This window comes from Diceros bicornis, chromosome 28 (assembly GCF_020826845.1).
Source record: "Diceros bicornis minor isolate mBicDic1 chromosome 28, mDicBic1.mat.cur, whole genome shotgun sequence".
NCBI classification, from domain to species: domain Eukaryota; kingdom Metazoa; phylum Chordata; class Mammalia; order Perissodactyla; family Rhinocerotidae; genus Diceros; species Diceros bicornis.
Window position 1 is genome coordinate 14,110,942 of NC_080767.1, and position 26,258 is coordinate 14,137,199.

At 36.5% G+C, this 26,258-nt stretch overlaps 3 pseudogenes; 1 reads left to right on the top strand and 2 right to left on the bottom strand.

Annotated features, from left to right (window-relative positions):
• Window positions 1–7,745: 7,745 nt before the first annotated feature.
• LOC131393176 (olfactory receptor 13F1-like) lies at window positions 7,746–8,747 on the bottom strand (annotated as a pseudogene).
• Window positions 8,748–22,470: 13,723 nt separating this feature from the next.
• Window positions 22,471–23,413, bottom strand: LOC131393182 (olfactory receptor 13C9-like; annotated as a pseudogene).
• A 1,261-nt stretch (window positions 23,414–24,674) lies between these two features.
• Window positions 24,675–25,513, top strand: LOC131393792 (olfactory receptor 13C8-like; annotated as a pseudogene).
• The last annotated feature ends 745 nt before the right edge of the window (window positions 25,514–26,258 follow it).

Consider the following 26,258-nt stretch of genomic DNA (forward strand, 5'->3'; position numbering starts at 1 on the left):
GAAACTTCGTCTTTGAGTTCATGTGCAATATAAGCTCATGTATTGGAGGCAAAGATTTTTACCATAAAGAGAAGAAAAGAAATAAAAGTAATATGTAGAATCACAGAACTCAAGATTTGGAAAGAAATTTCAAGATGATAATCTAACTTTATCTTTTTATGAAAATGACTCCTATAAAAATGTATGGAGAGCTGGTCTGAGAAGCAAGAGTAAACTTTTAGAAACAAGAAACAAATTGAAATTAAACTTTTCCAACAAAATCCAGTATACATGTATAGTTAACTAGTATTTTTCATTCCCCTTTTTTGAGAGAATTATTTGAGTCCATGTTTTTCCGGTTGTTTGTTTATTATTGAATTGTTTTTTTTACCCGGGGACTTGATCTGGCCCTAAGCTAATTTTTCAGGTACATATTTCCTCTTCTTTTTCCCCTCTCCAATCTTCCTCCACCCCCTTTGCACATGCTGCGCTCCATTCACTATGTAGTTATCCAATTACATCATGTTCTTTCACACCTAAGGACAATAGCATATGCCACTTCCTCCCCATCATCACATTTCTCCTTCTATGGTGACATCCTAGCAAACTCATTGAAGACAATTCAAGTGTTATTTCTTCTGAAAATCCTTCTAAAATTTACCCAGAGTTAGTTATTCCTTCCCCTAAGCTGCCTTGAACTTGATCTTCATTATAGCAATTTTCCTTTCATACTATAATCATTCGTTAGCTTCTGAAATCTCCCAATGGCAGAACTAACTGTTCTCTGTAGGAAGCGCAATGTCAAATTAATTAAAATAATGGCAATAGTTAACTGTTGAATTAATTAAGAAATGAAACCTTTAAAAGGATAGTGAGATATAGTCCAAGTACTTGACATAATACAGGGAGATAAGTGAACATTAAGTTATGTATTATTTCACATACCCAATGACAAATCAAAAAGCTTTTGTAAACCATCAACTAATTTTAAATGTATGGAAAATAAGGGCAGAAAAAATATTGAATAAAATATACTGAACAGGTCATTTGAGCTGGATAAGACAAAAATCATATTACTATATTTTATTCTCTAATAAGCGATTGCTGAGAAAAATATGTCAATTGCATAAATCCTTGTTAAAGAACACTGACAATTTCACTCCTTCAGAAGCAATAATCTCATTTCAAATATTTTCCTTTAACAAAATCCTCTTGAAATTGCTAGTGAGTAACAATATATGGTTGCACTTTCTGTATAATCTCATATCACATATATTTGTGTGATATATAGTTGAGCTGGCCCGATACACTGTCACAGCCTGAACTGGATAAGGAGAGCACCTATGCTCAAGGGCCACCCAGCAAAGGTTTTAGTAACCCAGTAGTGTTCAGGAGTGCATCCTTGTTTGTTCCGGCCAGCACAATGCTTTGGATCATGAATGAAGTGAGTGAAATGTTAACATGGAAGGGAATGGCTCAGCTCAGGTTGTCAGAGCCCAAGCAGGATGAAAGGGGCATACACACAAGAGAGGGGTGTGGATGCCAGCACCTGGTTGAGGATCACGTGCAAAGGAAGGCATCTGGCAGAACATATTAGAACACAGCAGGTTAAGGAAAGTATCAGGCTGCCAGGGAAAGGAGTGGGGCAGGTAGCTGGGTGTGAGTTGTCAGAGCCTGAGTAGATTAGGAAGATGTCCACAGGGGAGTGATTCAGATCATAGATGGCTAAGCCCGAGAGACGTGTAGAGCGAGTCCCTGAAGAAAGAGTGAGTGAATGGAGTGAGAAGGGCACACCTGAGGAGGGGAAGATTGTCAAGTGTGTCAGCACCAGATCAGGCTGAAGCAGGCTTCCTTGAAGTGGGACGACCTTGACTGAAGTGTCAGATCTCAAGTAACTTAGAAAGGACGTTAGTGGAGTGGAGTGATAGAGAGTAATGTGAAGCAAAAGAAATGGGAGATCAGTTACATACAGGAGATAAAAGGAAAAACAAGTAAACATCTTAGATATAATGAGAGCCAGGTTTCTCACTGTCAGAGGAGTTACAAATATGGAAAGGGGGGAAACTAGAATAAAACCTGTGGTGTTGGATTAGAATTAGAGACAGTGAGCTCATGGTTTTCAGTATATATAGATAATAGAGTGATGTACATATCATATAGAAAGATAAATATAGATCATGGCTATGTATAGGTATACATATAGAAATTAATATGGATGTAAATGTGTGTGTGTATACATATAACATACATACATACGTATAAAATCATACATTTAGTGCCCAGATATGCCCAGTGAGAGGGCCTGGGAGCAGTAATGTGCTAATACTAATTGTACATCTGGTACGTGATCTTGTACCTGATCTACTACCTGATCTTGATTTCTAAATGCAGTTTTCCACTAAAAAGGAACCAGGGCTGATTCTTGAAATGGTGAAGGGAAGAATCTTGATTTTGAAAGGCAGGTACATTGGGTATAGAATTCTACATTGACAGGTTTTTCTTTCAGTACATAATGATGCTGCTCTGGCGTGCACTGTCCAAGGGGAACTCCCGTCATTCCAGAGAAGAACAAAGATCTCTATGAAGAATACAACATATCTTTTTTTCTGATTTTAATTATAATTATGATGTACTTTGGTGAAGTGTTCTTCCTGTTTGTTATTCTTTTGGTTATTGAGCTTCTTGTGTCTGCATGTTTATTGTTCTCAGCAAATTCAGAAAATTTCCATCCATTACATCTTTCTTTAAATATTAGTCTGCCACCACTTTCTCCTTTGGTGTCCAATTATATGTATATCAGACCACTTAAAGTTGTCTGACAGCAATAATGATATGTTCACTTTTTTCAGTCTATTTCTCTCTGTGTTTCATTTTGAAGAGTTACTATTGCTCTGATTTCAAGTTCACCAAGATTTTCTTCTGTAGCGTCCAATTATTTTATTCCATCCAAGGTATATTGGGTATATTCATTTAGATGTATTCTTCATTTCTAAATTTTAGATTTTGTCTTTTTAAAATATCTTCTCTATCTCTAAATGTAATCTTCTATATCTCAAATGACATGCTTGCATTTTTCTCTACCTTCTTACCATATGGAACATAGTTAGAATAATTTTTTAGTGCCTGTCTAGTAATTCTATCAGCATCATTTCTGTGTCTGTTTTAGTTTAAATTTACTTTGTTTTTTTCGGCTTTATTGAAGTAGGATTAACAAATAAAAATTTTATCTACTTAGGTTTTATAACATGACTTTTTAAAGGTGTATGATGTGCTAATTTTATTCCCAGCCTGGTGTGAGCTCTGAAAATCATTTCCTCTAGTTCTCCTGAGTGATTCTTTTCCAAGCCCCAGTTAATTTCCTCACACACCTGCCCTGATCAAGACTCAGTTGAAGACTCAAGGGGCATCCCCTTAGATCTCCAGAGTTCTATTCTTTGTAGCTTCCCCCTCTCTGGTGTTGAAAACTAGCTTCCTTGTCATCCTTGGCCACTCAACTCCTTCCTCTAAACTCAGGGAAACTCCACATGGGTTCCCTCTCCTTATCTTATTACCTGGAAACTCACTCAAGGAAGTAAACTGGGAAAATTATAGGGCTCATTTCATTCGTTTCTCATCTCTCAGGGATCATTGTCCTCTGTTGCTTGATGTCCAATATCTTAAAATTATTTTTTCATGTATTTGTTCTGTTTTATTTTTATTGTTTCAGGTAAAAGGGCAATTCTGATTCCTGTTACTCCATCCTGGTCAGAAGCAGAATTAGAAATCCTCCTCAGCTGTTTTCCCCAAAAGAACTTTTTTAGTATATTCTAGTGTGGATGGCTGTAGAGTAAAGCTGGAAGAGAGAGAGAGAGAGAGAAAGATCCTGGGGTACCTTATGCTTCTATCTCTAAATGCTGCAGAGTGATAGGCCTAGCCTTGTAATACACTAATAGATGTTGCTCAATATATTTAAAACAACAGGTAAATTCAAACTAAATGAAACTAGAGTCTAGCTAGAAAAAAATATCAAAAAGTGATTGCATCAAAGTGTAAGCTCATTACTCTAGCTGATTGACAGGTGGTCTTTTGGAATTAGCAAGCAAGAACTTTAAAATAATTATCATAAATACATTAAAATAATAAGTATAAATGTATTAAATAAATTATTCCAATTCCATAGAAGAGAAAATTAGACTAGGATGTTTAAGAAATTGCCTGATCACTCAGCTTGTATAGAAAAACCAAATCAAAATTCTTTACTCCAGATCCCAAGTGTACTCTTCTTTCCTCTATACCACAGCTCAGACCAATTATAGGGAAACATAGCCAACATTCTATAGACATTTGTCCTAAACTTCTTCCTAGACAACTTCATCCACACCTAGGGCTCTACTTTCATCTCTGTGCAAAGGACTTCCCAACGTATAGCTTTAGTCCTGATTTCTCTCCTGGACTTCACTAGACTGTCTTCACCTGGAAGTCTGACCAACAACACATAGTCACCCAGTCAACCAACTTACATCCTTATCTTTGTGAAGTCATCATCAATCTTCTCCTCTCATCCAATCAATGGCTGCATGGTAAGTTCTTCACTTAGACCAACGGAATCATCTTTGATGATTGTCTGTCCATATCTGAGAGATCGTTAAATCCAATCCTGTAACCCTGTAATTCCCATATTCATCCTATTTTCTTCATCCCTTTGCTTTCTGTTTAAGTCTTCGTTGCCTCTATGGGTACTGTTGCAGTGTACCTCTAAGTCATCTCTCCTATTCTCAATCAATCCTCCCTACTGTCACAGGACCAATCTTTCTAACCTCAGAGCTTAACCTGATCACATCACAGGAGTGCAAGAAAATCTTCACTGACTTTCCATTTTCTACAGAATAAAGCTCAGTAGTACAAGATTCTTGAAAATCTAGCCTCCTCAAACTATTTCACCTTCATCTTTTAAATGAATGCTAATTAGTAGTCCTGAGAGAATCTCTCCCTTCCCTTTCCTTTGATAACAAATATTAGTAGCAATTTGTTGCTGGTTTTAAATTTATTTTCTCATTTGATTGTCACAACAACCTTGTCATGTAGACATTTCTATATCCATCCTCCAAATGAAGTAACCAACATACTGAGAGGTCAAGTTCAGTTTTCCAAGGTCACACAGATAAGAAGTGGAAGAGTAGGAATTCAGTCTTTAGTTCTTTGGTTCTAAAGCCCATTATTTTTCAAAATATCACATCACCACTCCTGTTGCAGCAGCAACTAAATGGCCAATTACTGATATTGTAAATGAAAAAGAGAATATTTTTTCCACAATTTTTTTCTGTTTTCAATGGGAATATGTAGAACATTAGGTAGAATCATATGCTTTGTGATTTTAACTGAGAACCTGGTTGTCATACACTTTATTGCGCTAATGAAGGTTCAGTGGAAAGGATAATAAACAGGATTTTTAAAAATAATATCCGTTACCATATGAACACTGCTCTTCACTTTGTTCACGAACTTTTTATTTATCATGCTATGCTCCTACTGCTTCTTCAATATAGAGGCCTTCTATGTTTTGACTTTAAAAGGCATTGATTATTTCTTATATGGAATATACAATTAATCTGGAATTCACCACTCTCCTTTTCATCGTGTTTAAAAAGTAATAAGTAATGCTAATCCCATCCTGATACTACACGTATTAAAATAACCAATTACGAAATATGAAAACTAGTCATAGGCAATAAAAGAATGAGAGATCCATGGTGATCTAGTGTGCGTGCTACTGAAGTGGACACAAATCAGGCAAAGCAAACCACAATACTAATGCCTATGATCCTTTCAAAAGTCCTAAGAGGTCTTCATAAAGTGAGGGCATCACCAAAAGCTTAAAGGTAGATAGTGAAGTCAATTGCAAAGAAGTACTCACTTGGAGATAGTAAACCCAAGGCCAGATAACAGAATATTTTAAAAGGAATGCAAACTTTACTTAGAAAGGCTGCATATAGAAATAGAGGCTTATGAGTCTTGAATACTTTCTACCTCCTGATCCATAGATCAGTTTCACCCTGCCATTATCCAAGCAGTGAAGGTCAAATCTTTGAATGAGGGTAGAATTAGTGAATATGACTGGTTGCATTGTCTTATTACTGTGTTAGCTGTTACTTATGCATACCCTCCTTCTTCTTTCTGTTACCTCCATTCTCTCACTGTTCTATTACTCTTCCAGTAAGCATAGATCATTGCTTTCAAGGACTCTCATTGGATAATGATGATCAATACATTGACCCCAATATAACTACTGCCTTGAAGAGGTTGTCACCCTCTGGACAGACTAGATAAATCTTTGGTATGATTTTCTCACATGCCCTGAAGTTAATCCCAGAACATCTTCTGTCTGTTTCTTCTACACCAGTGGGCAACCTTCACCTGGGTCCAAGCCATCACAACAATTCTACTGACTCTGGTGACAACTCCATGATAAAGAGCAAATAAGTTTTGCACATCGACTTCACATTTAGTCATCGGGTCCAGAGGGGATATAGAAACACTATGAAAGCTGCTGAGAGTACATTTTTTAATTCTTTGTATATTGTGGTTTATATAATAAGGTATATTCATATATTTCAATATTTTATACCAACTTAGTGGGTTTGGGGTATTATCAATTCTATAACATAGATATCGTGTCTTTTCTTTCTAAGTGCAATGGGTTCATTTATACCCTTGAATTTAAGGAACCAGGCGTCAGGGAAGGGCACAATAAAAAAGGGTACTAGTAGTTCACTGAAACACCCTGTAGATTCTTTGAATTTACAAAATAACATCAGCATCCTAATACCAACAACATACTACTGAACTCCGATATTTTTTTCCTGAGAGGCACTCCTCCACCCCACTTTTATTCAGGATATATTTGTGCAGACCTTTTACATTTGTACATAGACATATGCATCACACAAATATCTGCACGCACAAATATGTCCACACATGGAAAACACAGCTACACATTTACAGAATATTTGATTATTTCCGTTAAACTTAACTATGCTGAAAAAGAGGTTGTATTAGTTTTCTGAGGCTACCATAACAAAATACCACAGCTTGGGTGGCTTAAACAACAGAAATTTATTTGCTCACAGCTCCAGAGGCTAAAATTCCAAGATCAAGGTGTTGGCAGGTTGGATTTCTTCTGAGACATCTCCTTGACTTGCAGACAGCCACCTTCTCACTATGTCCTTTCCTCTGTGCGCGAGCATCCGTGGTGTACCTATGTGTATCCAAATTTCCTCTTCCTACAATAACACAACTCAGATTGTATGAGGGCCCACACTAACAGCCTCATTTTTACTTGTCAACCTCCTTAAAGGCCATATCTCCAAAAACAGACAAGTTCTGAGGTACTAGGGAGTTAGAGCTTCGACATAAGAATTTTGGAGGGACACAATTCAGCCTAAAACAGAGGTTAGTCATAAATTAACTAAAAAATCTACTAGAGTCCTTACATTGGTATATTACATGTATACAATTTAAATATTTAAAAATACACTAACAATGCTTAAAGTTACATTGACACTATATAAACGGAAACAAAAATTTAAAATTTCATCATGAGACCTATGTGTTTAAGATATCAGATATGCTTATGTAAGATATATCTATATTATTTTAGAGTTTCAGTGGTTGGTCAAGGAAGAGACTTAGGAAATCATACACCTCATTTAAAATGAGTGTCTTTCTCCAGTATCCCAATGTTCTAGTGTATATTGACAACTTATCCCTTAGATAAATGTTTATTGATATTATTTGCTACTAGTGATTAAAAGAGCACAAAGAGGGTTCCTAATCAGCAATTTTTTCACAGCCACTTTCATCTCTTTGTTGCATAGACTATAAATGATAGGATTCAACATGGGGGTTAATCCAGCATATACTAAAGCCATAAATTTATCTATTTCCTGTGAATCTACAACCGAGGGCAACAGGTACATGGAAAGAGCTGTCCTGTGACAAAACCACCACAGTCATTGGACTGCATATGTTGAAAAGGCTTTGCCTCAACCATCCACTGAGCTGATTCTTAGGATGTTGGAGAAGATGAACACATAAGAGATACCAATGAGGAGCATATGCATAGAAAGAAGAAGTCTGCTGATCACCAGCATGATTAACTACATCTCGGAAGTATCTACACAAACTAGTTTCAAAAGAGCCAGGATTTCACAAGTGAAATGATTCGTGATCCTATTTCCAAAGAGAGACCTATGCAGCACAGACATGGTTTCCACCAGGGCAGTGAGGCAGCCTGTCACTCAAGACCCAGCTGCAATCTGCACACAAACTCTCTTGTTCATGATGATGGAATATGTCAAGGGATTGCTGATGGCCACATACCGGTCATACGCCATCATGGACAGGAGCACACACTCAGTAGAGCCCATGGCAAGAGAGAAGTACATCTGAGTGGCACATCCTGAGAATGAGATGGTGTTTCTCCCTGAAACAAAGTTTGCCAGCATTGGAGGGAGAGCAGGAGAAATATACCAGATGTCAAGAAAGGAGGGGCTGGTGAAGAAGAAGTACATGGGTGTGTGTAGGCGGGAATCCAGGATGGTGATGGAGATCAGAATCATATTACCCAGCAAGGTGATCAAGTACATCAGCAAGCACAGCACAGACACAGTGATTTCACCTTTGGGGTAGTGAGTAAATCTCAGAAAAATAAAATTTGAAATGACTGTCAAGTTTGTTGTGACCACTTTATTCCTTCTTGTTCATCTGCAGTAGTGGATAAAAGTATACATTGTAGATATAAAATTTTAAGCTCTACCAACTTTCAAGAGGTGTCTGTTAGGGATACTTTAAAAGGATCATTATCAGGGCCTGACCAGGGGCGTAGTGGTTAAGTTCATGCTCTCCAATTCTGTAGCCCGGATCCCAGGTGTGTACCTATGCACCGCTTGTCAAGCCATGCTGTGGTGGCATCTCATATACAAAATACAGGAGGATTGGCATGGATGTTATCTCAAGGACAATCTTCCTCAAGCAAAAAGAAGCAGACTGACGACAGATGTTAGCTCAGGGCCAATCTTCCTTACCAAAACAAAAAATGATCATTATCCTGGCAATACCATATTAGTTATTCATTCATGCATCCAACATTTGTTGAATACACTATAAGTTATTGAAGACCTAGAGCTGAATTACACAAAAGCAGCTCTCAGGCAACTCACGATAAAATACAAAGACTCAGTCAAGTAAATAATTATAATAACTTGATATAAGTATGTCCCAGGGTAGTAAGCAAACACAGATTAAGAATCCTAACTCTATGTTGGGAGTGCTACTCAGTGAGACACTTGAAAACTGGCTCAATAAAAAATGCATTGGGGGGCTGGCCCCGTGGCTTACTGGTTAAGGGCGCGCGCTCTGCTACTGGCAGCCCAGGTTCGGATCCTGGGCATGCACCGACACACCGCTTCTCTGGCCATGCTGAGGCCACATCCCACATACAGCAACTAGAAGGATGTGCAACTATGACATACAACTATCTACTGAGGCTTTGGGGAAAAAAAAGGAGGAGGATTGGCAATAGATGTTAGCTCAGAGCCAATCTTCTTCAGCAAAAAGAGGAGGATTAGCACGGATGTTAGCTCAGGGCTGATCTTCCTCACACACACACACACAAAAAAAATGCATTGGACCTTATCACTTAAGGACCAGGGGAGGTTTGCTGGGCAAAGAAAAATGTTTTGTAAAAGTTTACAATGAGAAAGGATTTGGTTGCACTTCATAAAGCTGCAAATTATCTAAGATAACAGATGGATATGCTGCACACTAAGGAAAAGAAATAGAAGATAGACAAGAGTCCAATCACTATGACACTACCTGATTTCTGTCTCCAAGAAGACATTTTTGAATAAGGAGTAAACTTGAACCCATACTTTCTTAAAAAGAAAATCATTCTCAAAACTAAGTATTTATACTGCAAATCAAATTACTTGCAATATATCTCATAATTGATCACATATGGAGACGTGTTTAAAAACCACTGTCCTACAAGATAGGGTTCAAATGAAATATGTCAGATACACAAGCTTCCCATTCTCATCATTGCCTAATTCTCCACCCTCATCTCCCCGCACTCTACTCCACACTCTGGTCTGAAACAACAACCAGCTTGTGACTCCGCATGCTACAATCCTTCTATCTTTGCTTCCTTATCATTTAAAATGGGGTGAGTTCAGGAAACAGAGTTTGTTTGTCTTAGTCTGCTTCCTACAAGAATTGAGCTACCAGCAACAATGGTGCCACCATAAATGGGTTTTAGTTCCTTGAAGAAAATGCTACTGGCATGTCATAGTAGCACAGTGGCAAATCCAGCTGGCATCCATGAGAGCTGTGTTTGAATAAGGACTTATTTTATATTTTTATATAAAATATTATTTTATATTTTTTGTCTTTAATCTACAACTTATCTACTTGGAGTGCCCTTTCTTCCCAGTTCCAATCTTGTCTTTATTCCCTATTTTATGCAATCATCAGAACTATATGACATAGCCTTAAGTATGGCTTCGTTTTTTGTACATACTTACGTTAGTCAAGTGTAGCACAGTGGACTGTAGCCATATGTGAACCTGCCTACTGCTCCCAACACCGGACTGTGTGCTTCTCAAGAGCTTATTCTCCATAATACTAGCCAGGTAATAGTTACATTTAAGATTTTTAATAACACATTGCTGCCTTGAACATGGTAAGTTTTTGATACGTTTAAAAAAGTACATTTTCGCTATAGCTCTCTGCATCGACATAAAAGCCTGAAGATTTCTCAACTTGTCGTGTACGTCTGCAATCTTATCTGCGACATTAAAGAATTAGCTTAATTAAGAAACAGAGGTCAGGTGCTCTTAGCTTTAAACATTTGATGTAGAGTGAGAGGGGGAAAAGACAATGACCACCTGTACTCTGAGAAGGGATAGAAACGGTTCTGAAACAATCCTCCTCTGTAGGGAATTAGAGCACTGTCCTCAGAGTGTGAGATCTGGACCCCAAATCCAACCATGCTACTTATAGGTATGCAAAATGAGGCAAATCACTTGGCCTCTTTGAAACCTGGTTGTCTAGACTATAAAAGGAGGATGATAATTCCTATCTTGTGCAGATCTCAGAGATCTAGACCCATTTGTTTTAAATTCTCCCTCAACCACCCTAATACCATGGCCTCTCTAATATTTCAAAAAAATCACAAAGGATTTGTGATTTCATGGTCTCCCTGATTTCCAGAACCATAATTACCTATACGATGCTCCAGTGCTGGCTCACACTGACACAGACAAAATACTTCACATGTTCTTCATAATCTACTAAAATTTCAACCACCAATCATGGGTGAATGTGAAACACTTTACTGATTATCTCCAGACACGTGAAAGTTAGACACTTCTGATCACCAAAGTACATTTTGGTCAGCACACATGACCACTTCCACTGAGGGTTTCTCTGGTGGTCTTGTGCCCCCAGCACCCAGTTTTCTTGTTCCGGCTCCTCTCTTGCCCTCCCCTTTCTCATCTCTCTTCACCACACTGCTCTCCACCCTTCCAGAAACAAAACAGTGGAGTCTTCTCCTTTTCTCATGCAGATTGAGTCCCCATCATTCCCGTACCCTTGCCTTATTTCTTTGTCAGAGTCTCACCTATCCCGTCATTTTATGTAGATACTTTCTCTTTTTCTAAAAGAGTTTCTAATTTTCTTAAATATTTAAGATAATTAAATGTTTTCCAACACATTCCACTCCTTCTTTCCTAGAATATCAGAGCTACTATAAACTCAGAGAACTTCCTATCCAACCTTCTCATTTTAAAGTTCAGAGATGCTTGGAGGGGTTTATGACTTAACTGAGGTAAAAGAAAATCTGGACCTTATAGCCAAAAGTTGTATCCCATAATCAGGACTCATTTCTTCAACACAATATATTTCCTACCAACTAGAATTTCTTTTTAATGGAAATATCTCTACTCTGGTTTCATAACCTAGCTGAGACCCGTTTATTTTGTAAATTTAAGAATACAGAAAGATATAAATAATGTCTGCTCCCTTTTACCTCAGCGCATGTGATGAGCATCTTCCTTCTTGGCTAAGAAGGAAGCCTTCTTGGCTTCGGTATTTAGAGTTAAAGTTGATCTTCAGCACAGTCTTTTCTTGTGAATCTGGTGCAGTGCTCAAAATAGTGAAAAATTCTGAATTTTGTAATTATGATAATATTCTATGAAAACTATATTAAAGTTGGGAGTGCAGAGGTATTTCATTCAGAAGATTGTAACGAGAAAGTATATGGATGGTCTTGGTTTGCAAAAAATCAATCCAAACCTTGCCTGACTCATAAAGTCTCAACATACATAGTTTCTATTAGTTAAAAATTTTAAAATAATTTCTTAAGAAAAATCATGACATGAAGATTTGTTCTGCCAAATCACCAGCTACGATCTGCTCCGAAAAACTTCCAAAGGATTATCCCTGGCACTAAGACTACAAAAATCTCCTGTTGCTAAAAGGTCTCCTGTTGCAAAAGTTAGAGATCTTCTAACTCCCTTAAAAATTTAATTTTGTAATTCTGAAACATAAAGCAGTTAAGAAACTTACCAGTTCTCAAGGGTGTGATTCTCCAAATTACATTAATTGAGTCAGGACAAAAAAATTATATAAAAAGTTTTAAATTATTTCCTGTCATTTTTCCCAGTAAAAGCCTGATTCTTGAGCAGCATTTGTGCAAGCAGAACTGGAGGAGGCGATTTACCTACTCCATTCCTTCTGTAAATGGCCCCTGAATTACACAGCAAACATTGTAATTAATGGAACTGTAGAAATGTCTTCCCATATGGCCTCTGAGCTTGTAAAGTTACCTATTTAGTTTCAGAAATCTCTCCAAATATCTCAGGTATCTGAGTAATAGAAGATATCCTTACCGAGCTTTAAATGGCCACAAAATGAAGAAAGAGCATTCATCAATCAGAAAATTTATTACTATCAAATGCCCCTTGAATAGACTAAGTTCCTAGCACAATATTTGTGTTTTTATAAAGATTATATAATAATCCCTGAAGAAGTAATGCCTTAGAATGAGTACTGGACTTAAAGTAAAAGAGTTGTGGATTGAACCTCAGTTCAACTATTGACTAGCCAAGCGATCTTATACAGTCATGGTATATTAACTGCATTAATGACCTCAATTCTTCACTCCTTACTAGGCCTACCTACTCTGATTTTAGCTCTAGGCATGTGACTTGATTTGGTCACTGGACATTAGAAAATATAATGCAAGCAGAGACTTGTAACACACTTATACAATTAGGTTAGCTCTCTCTCTTCCATTTCTGCTATTGTCATGAGAATATATCCCAGTTAGCCAACTGGAGGATGAAATGCACATTAAGCAGAAGTGAGTTGTCCCAGTGCCACAGCCGAGGCCACCCTAGCTGAGCCAGCAGTCAGTCAATCCCCAACAAATGAGTGAGCCCAGAAGCAATCAATAAGCCAACTCACAGCTGATTTGAGAGGCAAAGATAATCTAGTTAAGACGTGGCTCAAGCCCAGATAAGCCGTTGCTTGTAGACTTTAATAAATGGTTATTTTGATATGCCACTGAGATTTTATGATCGTGTATTCTGCTGCATCATTGTAGCAATGTAAGGCTGAGATAGCAATAGATGCTTTCATTACCTATCCAACATTGACTCACTTACCCTTCTTAAAAGAATCACAATTTTATTCTTTTGTCTATCCCATTTTTTATCCATAGGAGAATATTCTGAATAGTCCATGCTTCTTACCTTGCTTTCTAGAAGTCATACATTTTTACCTTTCATATTGAGATATGGAATTAATACAGCATGCATTCTTGTCATCTTTTACTTCATTTTTTATAAATACTGATATATATGGGTTTTTATCTAACACTTTCCTTTTGGTTTTCTTAGTCCCAAATGTTCTGTTACCCTTTGTCTCTCCTTTCTTGCTTTTTTTGGAGCAATTTCATTTGTTTATTTTTCCTACTATTTAGGGGGGGGATGCTACCTTAGAGGTAAAAATATATATCCTTGATTTTAAGATTATAATTTGTCTATTGATACTTTATCACTTCCTAAAAAGTGCTAAACATTTAACTCCACTTAATCACTCATAGTTTTTGTGTTATTGTTATTATAAGTTTTACTTCTACATATAACAGAGAAGCTGAAAACATTGTAATTGTTGTTTGTTACACTTGATATTCATTTAGATTGACCCTTATATTCATCCATCCCCATGCTTATTATGCTTTAATACTTGTTTCTATCTGAGCTCATTTTCCTTCCACCTGAAGAGTTATCCATTTAGGATTTCTTTCAAGGCAAGTCTGCTAGAGATGAATAATGTGTTTGTTTGGGGGGGGGGTTGGAAGAAAGGGTCTGGGACTGTTCTCATTTTTTATTCACTTTTGAAGGATATTTTCACTGAGTATATAATTATTGGTTGGCAATTATTTTCTCTCAACACTCTAAAAACGCTGTTCTTCAATATTATTCACTTCATTATTTACGTGGTATGGCTGAAGCTTAGGAACCAGTTTTCTATCTTTTAAGAAATATGATTAAACACCTGAAGTCTGTGTAAATGGAAATGTAAGTACTCTTAGAACTAAGTTTCTAAACATTCTTTGTTCATTGGTGGAGTCCAAGATTCCTTATATTATGTTCTTGCACATGAACTATATTATTTATTCCAATATTACTACTGTCTTTCAAACAAATTGTACCCAGCCTGAACTGTCTTTATGTATTACTGTTTTCATAATTTTTGTTACATAAATAAATCTCCTTCTGAATTAAAAAATAAATAAAAATAAAAATGCTGTTCTTTATATTCTAGTATCCATTGTTTCTATTAAGAAGTTACCTCTAAGTTTTGTTGCTGCTTCTTTGATGAAATGTCTTTGTTTTTCCTTTGGCTATTTGTCATATTTATCTTTATTGTTAGTTTCTGAAATTTTACAATGATTTTCTTAAATGTGGCTTTCTTTTAACTTGCTCTTCGTGACATTGTAGATCTCATTGAATTTGTGGCTTGATCTTCTGCATAAGTTTGAGAAAATCATTCAGTATTAGCCATTTGCTCTTCTACCTCATTTCCTCTTTCTCCTCTCCCTCTGAGTGTTCAGTTATATATATGTTAGCCTTTTCCAACATGTCCTAAATCGCTTTTACAGTCCTTTCTGTATTTTCCTTCCTTTATCTTCTCCATGTATTAATCTGGATATTTTCTACTGATCTATATTCTAATTTGCTAAGCCTTTCTTCAATATTGCATAATCTATGCTTAAATTCATCTATTAGTTCCTAATTCCAATTGTATCCTTGAGACCCATAGTTTCGACTTGATTTTTTGTATAATTACTTCTTCTCTAGTGAACTCCTCATCTTGTTATGTATCTTGAGGCACATGTTAACCTCAGTTACTTTGAAATCTGTGCCTGGTAACTCCTATATTTGGACCACCTGAGAGTCTTCAATTGTCTGTTTTTGTCTTTTGATCCTGTAACTTAGTATGCCTGGTATTTTTTTTATTAAATGCCAGATATTGTGTATGAAAAAATGCAGAATCTCTGGGTGATGTTTTATTTATAGAAAGAGAATTCACTTTATCCGCTTGTAGAAACCTGGAGTGGGAGAGACTGCCGTATATCAAAGAGGGATTGAGATAATTTAGATTTGGATTTCACATTTTGTAAGGCTTAGCCAAAATCTGGTTCACCTCCCTTTTTAGGTTTATCCCTCTAGGGTCTGAACAGAGATGCTGGAGTTTGTGTAAGGGAGATTTCTCCTTCATGGGTCTCAGATTTTTATTTTTATCTCAAAAGCACTACGGAACTGCCAAAACCTCAGCTAATGTGTTTAATCTCTTTTTGCTCTATTCCCAGGCCTCTTACTCTGAGAAGCCTAAAAATCAGCAAAGGCCTCATGTGGAGAACCAATGACAACTGTTGGGATCACTTATCTGTACCTCTATTGTATTCAGGACCTTAGTCTCTCTACGTTTCAGAATGGGATGTCTCGGCAGGTCCAAAATTCAAGTTTTTCTTGCCAGACTCGTGATATTGTCAAACTCTTGTCTCACTTTTCTGCCTCTTAGCAGCGTGCATCTGCCCAGTTTCTAGCCTATCTACAGGCAACAATGGAGAATCAGCAAATGTCCCAAGAGAAAAAAAAGAAGAGAACAGAATGCGTGGCTCACTTAATTGAGTGTCCTCTCTCTCCAGAATCTTATCTCCACATATACTGACTTCCTCAGAAACAATCGTCTTCATTAAAAAAAAAATTATACTATCCAGCTTTTCTGCTTTTCTTAATGGAACCATTAGATACTCCACTCAGATGTTCAATATTGTTAACTTTCCTTTTACATTTTTTTATCTGTCTCCCTGACTAGACTGTAAGCCCTAGGAGGGTAGGAATGTTTGTCTGTTCACCAATATATCATCTTTTCCTAGAAGAATGCTAAGAAAATATTAGACACGAGAAATTATATTTGAATTGAATCAAATCTCTTTTGGGGACCCAACAGATGAACTATTGTGAAGAGAAGTTTGCTTCCAGCTTTCTTCTCTGCAACATCTACTACATTAGAGTATATCAGCATTCGCCCCCTCATGCTAACCTATTCTGCTTACAATAGACACTGTAGATTAGGAAGAAATTTTCACCCCTGGATATAGCTGTTGCAGAGCTCCTCAATATTTACTATTACATTAGAGCATTCAGGAGCTGAGAAAAAAATAAGGTAATATGAGACAACTTTATTTGAAAAATTTATTGTTGCCCGAAAATGGCTATGGACTATTTAAAACTAGGTTTTAGATTCCTTAAAAATCAAGATTCCCCTTGTAACACAAACAAGCAGATTGCAGAAAACATAAAATATTTCTTGCTCCAAAATAGTATAGCAAACATAAAGCTCATTTTCTTAGTACCAGATATAAATGAGCTCCCAGGAATCCTACAAAACACATTTCTAATTATTTTAGTGAGATAGAACAGAGAAAAGAAAAATAAGTAAAAAACACTTGGTCACTATCCGGTGTCTAATAAATGTAAAGTAAATTACAAATTTCAAAGTAAATTGTGAAAAACATCATTATAATACATTATCTGAGTAGATCTGATCAGGCCAATAGATCTGCAAGATGAGCAATTCTGAGATAGAATTGTTACCAAAACAAAATGGGTTCACTTCTAGGTGAGTTGAAATCAAAACCTTCACCAGAAGTAATTGTCACACAAAATACAATTTATTTTCAGCAAATAAGGAGACCACAGGGAATCACTTCCAAATCTGTGGCTCCCAAGCAAAGAAAAACAAGTGCCTTTAATTTTGGGTGGGAAATGAATATTCAAAAGAGAACTTTCATCATCACATGTAGAGGTAGGTAGAAGCTCACTCAGGCATGGTTTGAAAGCATGCTTTTGAATATATCACATGTTATGCTAATAAGGCTTAAGCTCCTCCTGGGGCACAGACACTAGCATTAAAATGAAACAAAGATAACTTTTGGGCATTTTTCAGCCCATCTGTGCAACTGTTGCTCTTGTAGTGGGATTTGGACTGGTTCCAGGCAGTTGGTGATTGAAACCTAACTAAAAAAAACTTTGAGAAACTGTTAAGTGCTTTTGAAACCTCCTTTGAGATACTTGGGCAATTAGTTGGTGACAGAATTATTTGTGTCAAGATGATGGAGGCCCTAGACCTCGGTAGAAAGCTTCATATACTTAACACAGACCAAGATCAATGGTCCTGAAGATTATATGTCCAAAGCTACTTTCTGCCTGGGGTCTAGTTAATGGGCTTTCACATATCATAGAGTTTTTTTAAAAACTTAAGATGATAAAAGTTTACCTGAGGATTTATTTCCAGAGAAGATAAGAAACTGTTCTTATCTACACTAATTGAGTCAGTGTTATTAAAGGTAGGCTGACATCCCTTCTAACTGGATCCAAACATTCAAAAATGAGCACACCTATATTCCTCAATAAGTATGAATGTATTACTTTATTAAATTCTATCCAATTTTACCAAAACTTAACAGCAGGTAAATGCTTGACAAATTTTATTTTTCAGACCAATATTTTCCATGGGTATCAGGCAGGCTCTGGACAAAAATCTACATCTGCCCATGGACAAATTCGGCAAGAAAAACTATTAGTTTACTTGTAGCCTCAGTTGATCTTTTCTCAGCGTCCATTCTCTGTGTGCAGCATAGTTTCCAGAGAGCCTCAGAGTAACCTAAAAAAAGCAGTAAATAGACCATTCATAGAAACTTGAGAAACTCATTACCCTTCAGAACACAAGGTATTTCAGGGATGCGATAACTCAAGATCATATTAAATAAGTACATTTTGTCCAAGGTTTATACAGATTCCAGAATCTTATTTCTCCAATCTAGTGGAGAGTGGAAAGTGTGGTTTTAATGTCAGTCTTTTCAGAGTCACGGCAAACACATCTTGACATTTTCAAGCTACTTCAGAATATATGGAACCACAAATGACATCTCATTTTTGAAGATTCCATGTTATTTAGCTTTTAAAACAATAGGCAAACTATCATGGCCTTAAAAGGCCATTAGCAAGAAAAATATCAAGGATGTCTTATAGAGGCATGTCTTTAAGCAATGAGATACGCAAATAGATAGAACAACAGAAAATCTTTGTTTTGGACCCTCATTTTTTAACTTGTTATTTAGTGATCACGTATCATTTTAGATGAGTTGGTTGCCAGTCCCTTCATAATAAGGAAGAAAAGGACAAACAATTTTTTTATAAACAGATGATACAGTTTTATTATCCTGACAAAGAGCTACCAGAAATAATAACCATTCTAATGAATTATTGCCTGAAAGAAAGCCTAGAGATCCATCTAGTGGGTACCGCACTATTTTTCAGTGACAATTTAAAATCCAATTTGTAGTATGTTTTCAAAGGGAGTGTCTCCAAAGTCAATGAAAGACCCACCTATTTAATTTGAAGACTCCCCAGGGGTATCTCACATGTGCTCAATATTATGGGTCCACTCAGTCCCCCTCAGGACACTGCCATCACAATGTTATGATCTGCTATTCCTATCACTTCCCTGGAATCTGATGCTCCTGCTGCCTCTAATAGTCCCTACTGTTTAGGGTGACCATATGTTATATCATACAAACTAGGACACTTTTGACAATGAAAGGGAGAACTATTACTAATTACACCAGGGCAACTGGTATTAACTAGACTAGTTATGAGCAAATAGAGACATATGGTCACCCTTCCAAGATTGTTTCCATTAGAGCCATAATGCTCCCATGCCACAAGATGTTTTATGAAAATATAGACTTCATACTTTGTTACCAGTACCCCAAAGCAGTACTGTTGGTGTCCTGGCTGACAGCAACTACTTCAGCTTTGTCTTACAACATATCACTTCCAAAGATCAGACCTAAGTTCAGGGAGTTAGGCTGGGGAAATTTTCTCTGCCCTGGGAGTCAGAGCAATAACAAATTTAAGATATAATTCTAGTCAGAGGCACAATGAACCTCTGTTAAAATAACAGGAGACCAGAGGCTAAGGAGAGAGGTGGACGATAAGGGATCTTCATGAAAACTTATGGTGGAGGTTAGGAACAGTGAGATCTGATTTCTAGTTAGGGTTTTCTTTTTTCCTTTTCTGTATTGTTATTCCCTTTTGTGTATCTTCCTTAAATCTTCAGTTAGTAAACAGAAGCCCAGAGCTAGCTGTAGTTCAGGGAATGAAAGGAAGGTGAATCCATGCACGGGATGAAACAAACTGGACAAAGAACTGCTCAATGACGATGACATTGAAGAACAGGCAGAAATGATTAGCAATGAAGCCTAGATAGTGGTCTGGAACAAGAGATGATCAGCCACAACCAGGAGTCTCTGAAGAGACTGCAGGTATTATATCTCTCTCTGCATGGCACATTGTTCTCTCCTAAGAAAGTCAACTAAAGGTTAAAAATTGCTGGTCTCTCTATTCCCTAAGTATTTTCCAAAGAAGGACCAATCTGCAATACAGTGGTTCCACTTTCTGGGCAGGTATAGAATGACCAGTACTGAATCCAACAAGGTTGGAAAACTGAATCAGTGAAACAACTCTGATGCCATTTTTAAAAAATCTTATTTTGGATAAACTGAGTACTAGCCAGCTTCTCATTGACCATTATGATGAAAGAAAGTAATGCACAGGAAAAATTCAAAAAATAATATATATGACCTTTCCAGAAAAGAAATTTCCAAGAACTTCATCTTGGGAAAAAATATATTTGATGTAAAAGTAGGCTTTGAACCAGAATACAAAATCTCTACTGTGGTTTGGAAAAAATATATTTGATGTAAAAGTAGACTTTGAACCTGGATACAAAATCTCAATTAAATCTTTCATGACCTCCTTGAGTATGCTGACAGCTTCTGGTTTAAGACAAATTTTGGCTCAGTTTATCCAAATCTAACAGCTTTATACTATATTGGAGAAACGACATCTTAAAACATTTTATCCCCCCATATAGTTTGAGAAAGCACGCATTCCAAAAGGAAGACAGAAGTCATTTAGGTCTTTCTTTTTTGTTGTTTTTTTTGTTTTTGTTTTTTAGTTAGATAAAGGATCTGGGAAGGATTAACTCTTGGTTCTTTAAATCTTGGGGGAAATTCTCAGAAAATAATTACCAAAGAGAGCTAAAAGATTGATATAAGGAGACAGAGACAGAAGTAGAATAGCCATGAAATAAAGGAGCCATTCAACTTCCCTCTTTGTGGTGTGGTGTTCTATATAATGCTCCCCATTGCCTCATTTCTGAACTCAGTGGAGAAAAATGGATATTCTACTTTACAGTTAAAAGTAAAAACAAGATTAAAAAAATTTTAAAGGATTAAATAAAAAACCAAGAGTATTTTAAAATCTAAATAAAAATTAACTAAATAACAGGGGATTTTAATTTGTATTAAAAAGCTAAAGCAATCGAACAGTATAAAAGAATAAAACCAAATAACTTAACATCTTAAAATTTCTAAAATTCTAAAAGAAATATAAGCTAAACAACACAAAATTTAAAATAAAAAATTCTGAAGTTAATACGATAGCAAGGAAAGAAAATAAAAGGTATGTAATACTAAAATAAACATTAAAATCTAACACAAAAATTTGAAGTGTAAAATTCAGATCAAGAAGACAGAAAATGATCAAAGTAATTTTTTTTAAAGTTTAAGGTTACCATAACAGAGAAAAGAAATATAAACCCCAGACAAAAATCAAATGTAAAAACCATCTAGAAGGTAGATCCAGCATTCCCTATAACAGATTCCTCTTGGATCAGAAACAGACTTCGTTGATGGAGAACCAATGGGACACAGGAAAAAATTTTGCTCTACCTTTATCAGCGGTATTTGGCTCAGAAGTTGTTTACATTTAATTTTCAAACAGCTTTAAAAATCAGTTATTTGATTCCAAGTCCAAAGCAGTTAGAGCCAACGTATCAGAAGGTCTTTGGAAAGAAGAATGCCAAAGTAGACATCTTGGAAGTAAAAAAGAATAATGATTTAATGCCTCATAGTTAGAGATGAACAAAAAGTTGTAAAACTAAGACTATTGTAGAACCAGAAAGTTTAATAGCATGTAACTACCTAGACAGAGGACAATTAGCATTACATATGTGAATAGACTCCAAGTAAACTATTTTAGTAATTACACTATTGGAAATTCATAATTTAAATTAAATTTTAAAAATTTGAGACCAGGTTTCATTCTGTCTTGTAAAGAAAGTAAATAAGTGTTAAATTAGTTTTGGAAATAATTTTAACAAAAAATATTTTTAAAGTTTTAATACTACTGTAAATTTTCCTGTCTGGAAATCTCTCTTTCTATTACACCATCCCTCTACTTGCCCTCACAATCAAGCTCTTTCCTTATGGTTCCACAGGAAAAATATTCTAAATATTGAACAAGAAAAGTTTTTAATGGCTTAGGAGGATTTGGAGATTGATGAGAAACTACCTCACAAGGCTCTCCACTGGAAAATCTGGGTGCAGTGTTTTGGGGTTTTTCTGTTTTGCTTTTTTCACAACAGAAAACTTTATTAGTTTTGAAAGATTTAATGAAGTGTTGCCTATGAAATCATGTTACGTAAAAAAGAAACATAAAAAGACATATAACACTCAGTTCCAATACTGAAATAAATACGGAATATCAAAGATATTGTTCAAAATGTTTAAAGGTAGCCATCTCCTAGAGTTAGAGTAATAGGTGATCTCTCTCTCTGTTCCTCCTCCTACTGTCCTGTATCTTGCCAATTCTCTATAATGAGCACTCAATAATAATGACATGCTATATGTCATTATAAAATTTTTTTAAATAATAAATGAAAGTGGAAAAAAAGTAAAAGTAACAAAAATTGCAACATAATTCTCAAGTTTCAACAATGTTTAATGTGTTCGCAATCTAATACCATTTCCATTCACTTGCTAAAGAACCTTTGGTTAAACAGATATGTTATTGCCTCCTTCACATCCTTGTTTCTGAGACTGTAGATTAAAGGATACATCATGGGAGTCATCACACCATAGAATGTGGATATAAGTTTCTCAGTATCATCAAAGTCATCTGAATTAAGAGTCTCCTTAGACTTGGGCTCCATGTACATGAAGGGAACGGTTCCATAGAATATGATCACCACAGTCAGGTGGGCTGAGCAGGTGGAGAAGACTTTGCTTCTCCCCTCAGAAGTACAGATCTTCAGGATGCTGGAAATGACTAACGAGTAAGAAATGACGATCAAGAGTAGGGGCATCAGTGTGAACAATGTCGTGGCCACAAGCATGATGAACTCTTTGCCAGAGATGTCAGCACAGGCCATCTTCATAACAGGCAGAATTTCACAGGAGAAATGATTGATGACGTTATTCCTAAAGAAGGTCAATTGTACCACAAATGCAGCTTGTACTGCAGAGTTGACAACTCCTGCAAACCAGGACCCAGCTGCCACGGGCACATAGGAATTCTTACTCATGTTGACAGACTATCTCAGAGGGTTGCAGTTAGCCACATACCTGTCAAAGGCCATCATGCCCAGGAGCACACACTCCGTTGTCCCCATGGACAGTCCAGAGATATCTCCAGTGCAGACAGAGAAGGAGATGGTCTTTTTTTCCGAGAGGATCTTTACCAGTGTAGAGGGAATGGAGGTGGTGGTGTAGCAGATGTCCAAGAAGGAGAGGTTCTCCTACATAGGGGTGTGCAAGTTCGAGATGCTGATTAAAATAAGGGTGCCATTGCCCAGAAGGATGACCACATACATTATCAAGGTGAGCACAAAAAAAAGTAGCTCAAGCCTTGGGTCACCAGAAAGCCCCTTTGAAAAGAATGGTTTCTACCAGAATGGTTTGGTTTTCTCATTCCATTTCACTTTCTCTCTTTTACCTTTAAGCGTTCAAAGAATTTAAAAAAATAATAATAGTAATTTCCTAACTAAAAGCCCATGTTCACCAATGCGCGTGTATAAAAATTTTCCATGAACCCAATGAGAAGGAGTGAAAAAGAAAATAGGGAAGGGGAAGAGGAGAAAAGCGAAAGGAGTGAAGAAATAAACAATACAGGAAAAGAAGTATGAGGGAGAAGCTATCGTGTTGATCACTTTTTCTGGGCCAGCAAATTTGTGAGGTTTTTTTCACATATTACCTTTTTTAAACCCCCAAATTATTATCATTTTAAAGATAGGGAACTTAACTAAATTCAGCTAAGAGATTTCAAGGCTAAAGTCATACAATTAATATGTAGCAAAGGCTAGGCTCAAACTCAAGCCTGCTTGTGGTCCATAATTATCCAGATTTTTTAATGAACTATAAGAGCAACACTGAGTGCATTATATCAGAGATTTGGCTAATTAACTCACAAAGGCAGCCTAGCTCCTACGTCAGGAAGACTCAACAGTAACCCATTACATATCAAAACACTTTAAAGAAGTATGTCAATCTGATGGGAAAATGGTCAGCAATAAACCCAACCAGTGTTTATTGACTGCCTGATGGCCCAGAAACTGGGTGCATTTCATGTAATGCCCAATAATCTGAAGTCTTGTTACAATGCAAATATCTTCTTTTTGGTGGGAGATAGAGGAATGTTTAAATTCTATTTAAAAAATTATCATGTAGTAAAACATACAGTAAAATTGATTTTGGCTCTTTTAGTGCACAGTACTATCAATTTTAAAACATGTATAGCTTCATGCAATTATCACCACAACCAGGACATAGAACTCTTCTATCATCCTAAAACTCCCTTGTGCTATCCCTTTATGGTCACTCTCTTTCACTCACTCATAAATCCTGGCAAAGACTAATATGCCTTTTATCCCTATAGTTTTACCTTTTCCAGAATGTTATGTAAATGGAATCATATGAGCCATTGGTGTCTGGCTTCTTTCACTTAGCATAAAGCCTCTGAGATTCATCCAAGTTGCTATTGCTGAGTAGTATTCCATTGCATGGATATACTACAGTTTGTTAATCTATTCACCTGTGGAAACACATTTGGATTCTTTCCAGTTCCACCCCCTCAGAGGTTTGACTCTATCACTCAGCTTTTAATTCTGGTAAATGAAGAGGCCTGTCAAGTCTTTAGTCTGTCTTGAGGTATCTTTAAAAGCAAGGGATTTAATCTATTTTGATCCTGCTAGGAAATGGAGTCCTCATGTCAGTAATCATCTATGATTCTCACTTGCACACTCCCATGTATTTGTTCCTCTGTAATCTTTCCTTCCTGAACATTTGCGTCACAAGCTCCTCTGTCCCACTAATTCTGGACAGCTTCCTGACAGGAAGGAAAAGTGTTTCCTTCTCTGGGTGCACGGTGAAAATATTTCTCTCCCTTGCCATGGGGGCCACAGAGTGCATGCTTCTAGGTGTGATGGCACTTATCTGCTACCCACTGAGATACCCTGTCATCATGAGCAAAAGTGCCTACGTGGCCATGGCAGCTGGATCCTGGGTTGCTGGTCTTGTGGACTCAGTGGTGCAGACATTTCTCACAATGCAATTACCATTCTGTGCTAACAATGTCATTAATCACTTTGTCTGTGAAATTCTGGCTATCTTAATACTGGCCTGTGCTGATATTTCAATCAATGTGATCAGTATGGCAGGGTCAAATCTGATTGTTCTGGTTATTCCATTGCTGGTAATTTCCATCTCTTACATTTTTATTGTTGCCACTATTCTGAGGATCCCTTCCACTGAAGGAAAACGTAAGGCCTTCTCCACCTGCTCCGCCCACCTGACAGTGGTGATTATACTCTGTGGAGCCATCTTCTTCATGTACACAAAGCCCAAGTCTAAAGCTCTGTTGGTACAGATAATCAAGACATCGTTGAGGCCCTCATCTCACTCTTCTATAGAGTGATGACCCCCGTGCTCAATCCTCTCATCTATACTCTGAGGAACAAGGATGTAAAAGCTGCTGTGATGAGCGTGCTGGGTAGGAAACACTTCTCTGATGGAATATGAATACTGATACACCATGTGATTCAGTATTCAAAGCTGCTGGAGACACGAAATTTAAATAGAGAAAATCACTATGTGAAAACAAATTCACCAGGTGTCATTCAAAACTATATGAAAGAAATATTTTGGTTTCTGTTGTTCTTATTAGTTTTTGTCCTAACTGCAGAAATAAAACATGCTTGTGGTTATAAAAAATACTATAATGGAAATGTAAAAATTTGAAAATCTCTTAGGAAATCCCAGCAAAACATTTCCTCACTATTAAAACTTTAGAAAATAATAAAGGCAAAAGGTGTTCTAAAAAGCACTTTGTAACCGAAAATAAGTACATTATTAATTATTATTTAAAGTGATTATTAATCAGCACATGACATGATGTATATTCATTTTTAATTTGTTCTTTTAAGTATTGTTTGTGTCCACAACACATATAAGCTCTTTGGGAGTAGGAACTTGTCTGTTTCTTACCCTACAACATCCCAAAGACCTAGAATAGAATGTTACACATAGTAGATGCTCAATACATATTTTTTGAATAAATAAGTAAAGTACAGCATGTATAAAAGTAGAAATGTATATTTCTCACATCTGAGGTAAGAAAAGGTTATTCAAAAGAAATTTCATTCAATGTAATATTTTCTAAATAAACTAGATTGGCATTTTGTCACATGAACTCCCTTAATAAAGTGCTACCTTTTCTTTTTTGTGTGATTTTGTATAATGTAGAGAAACAGGTCTTATTTACCAG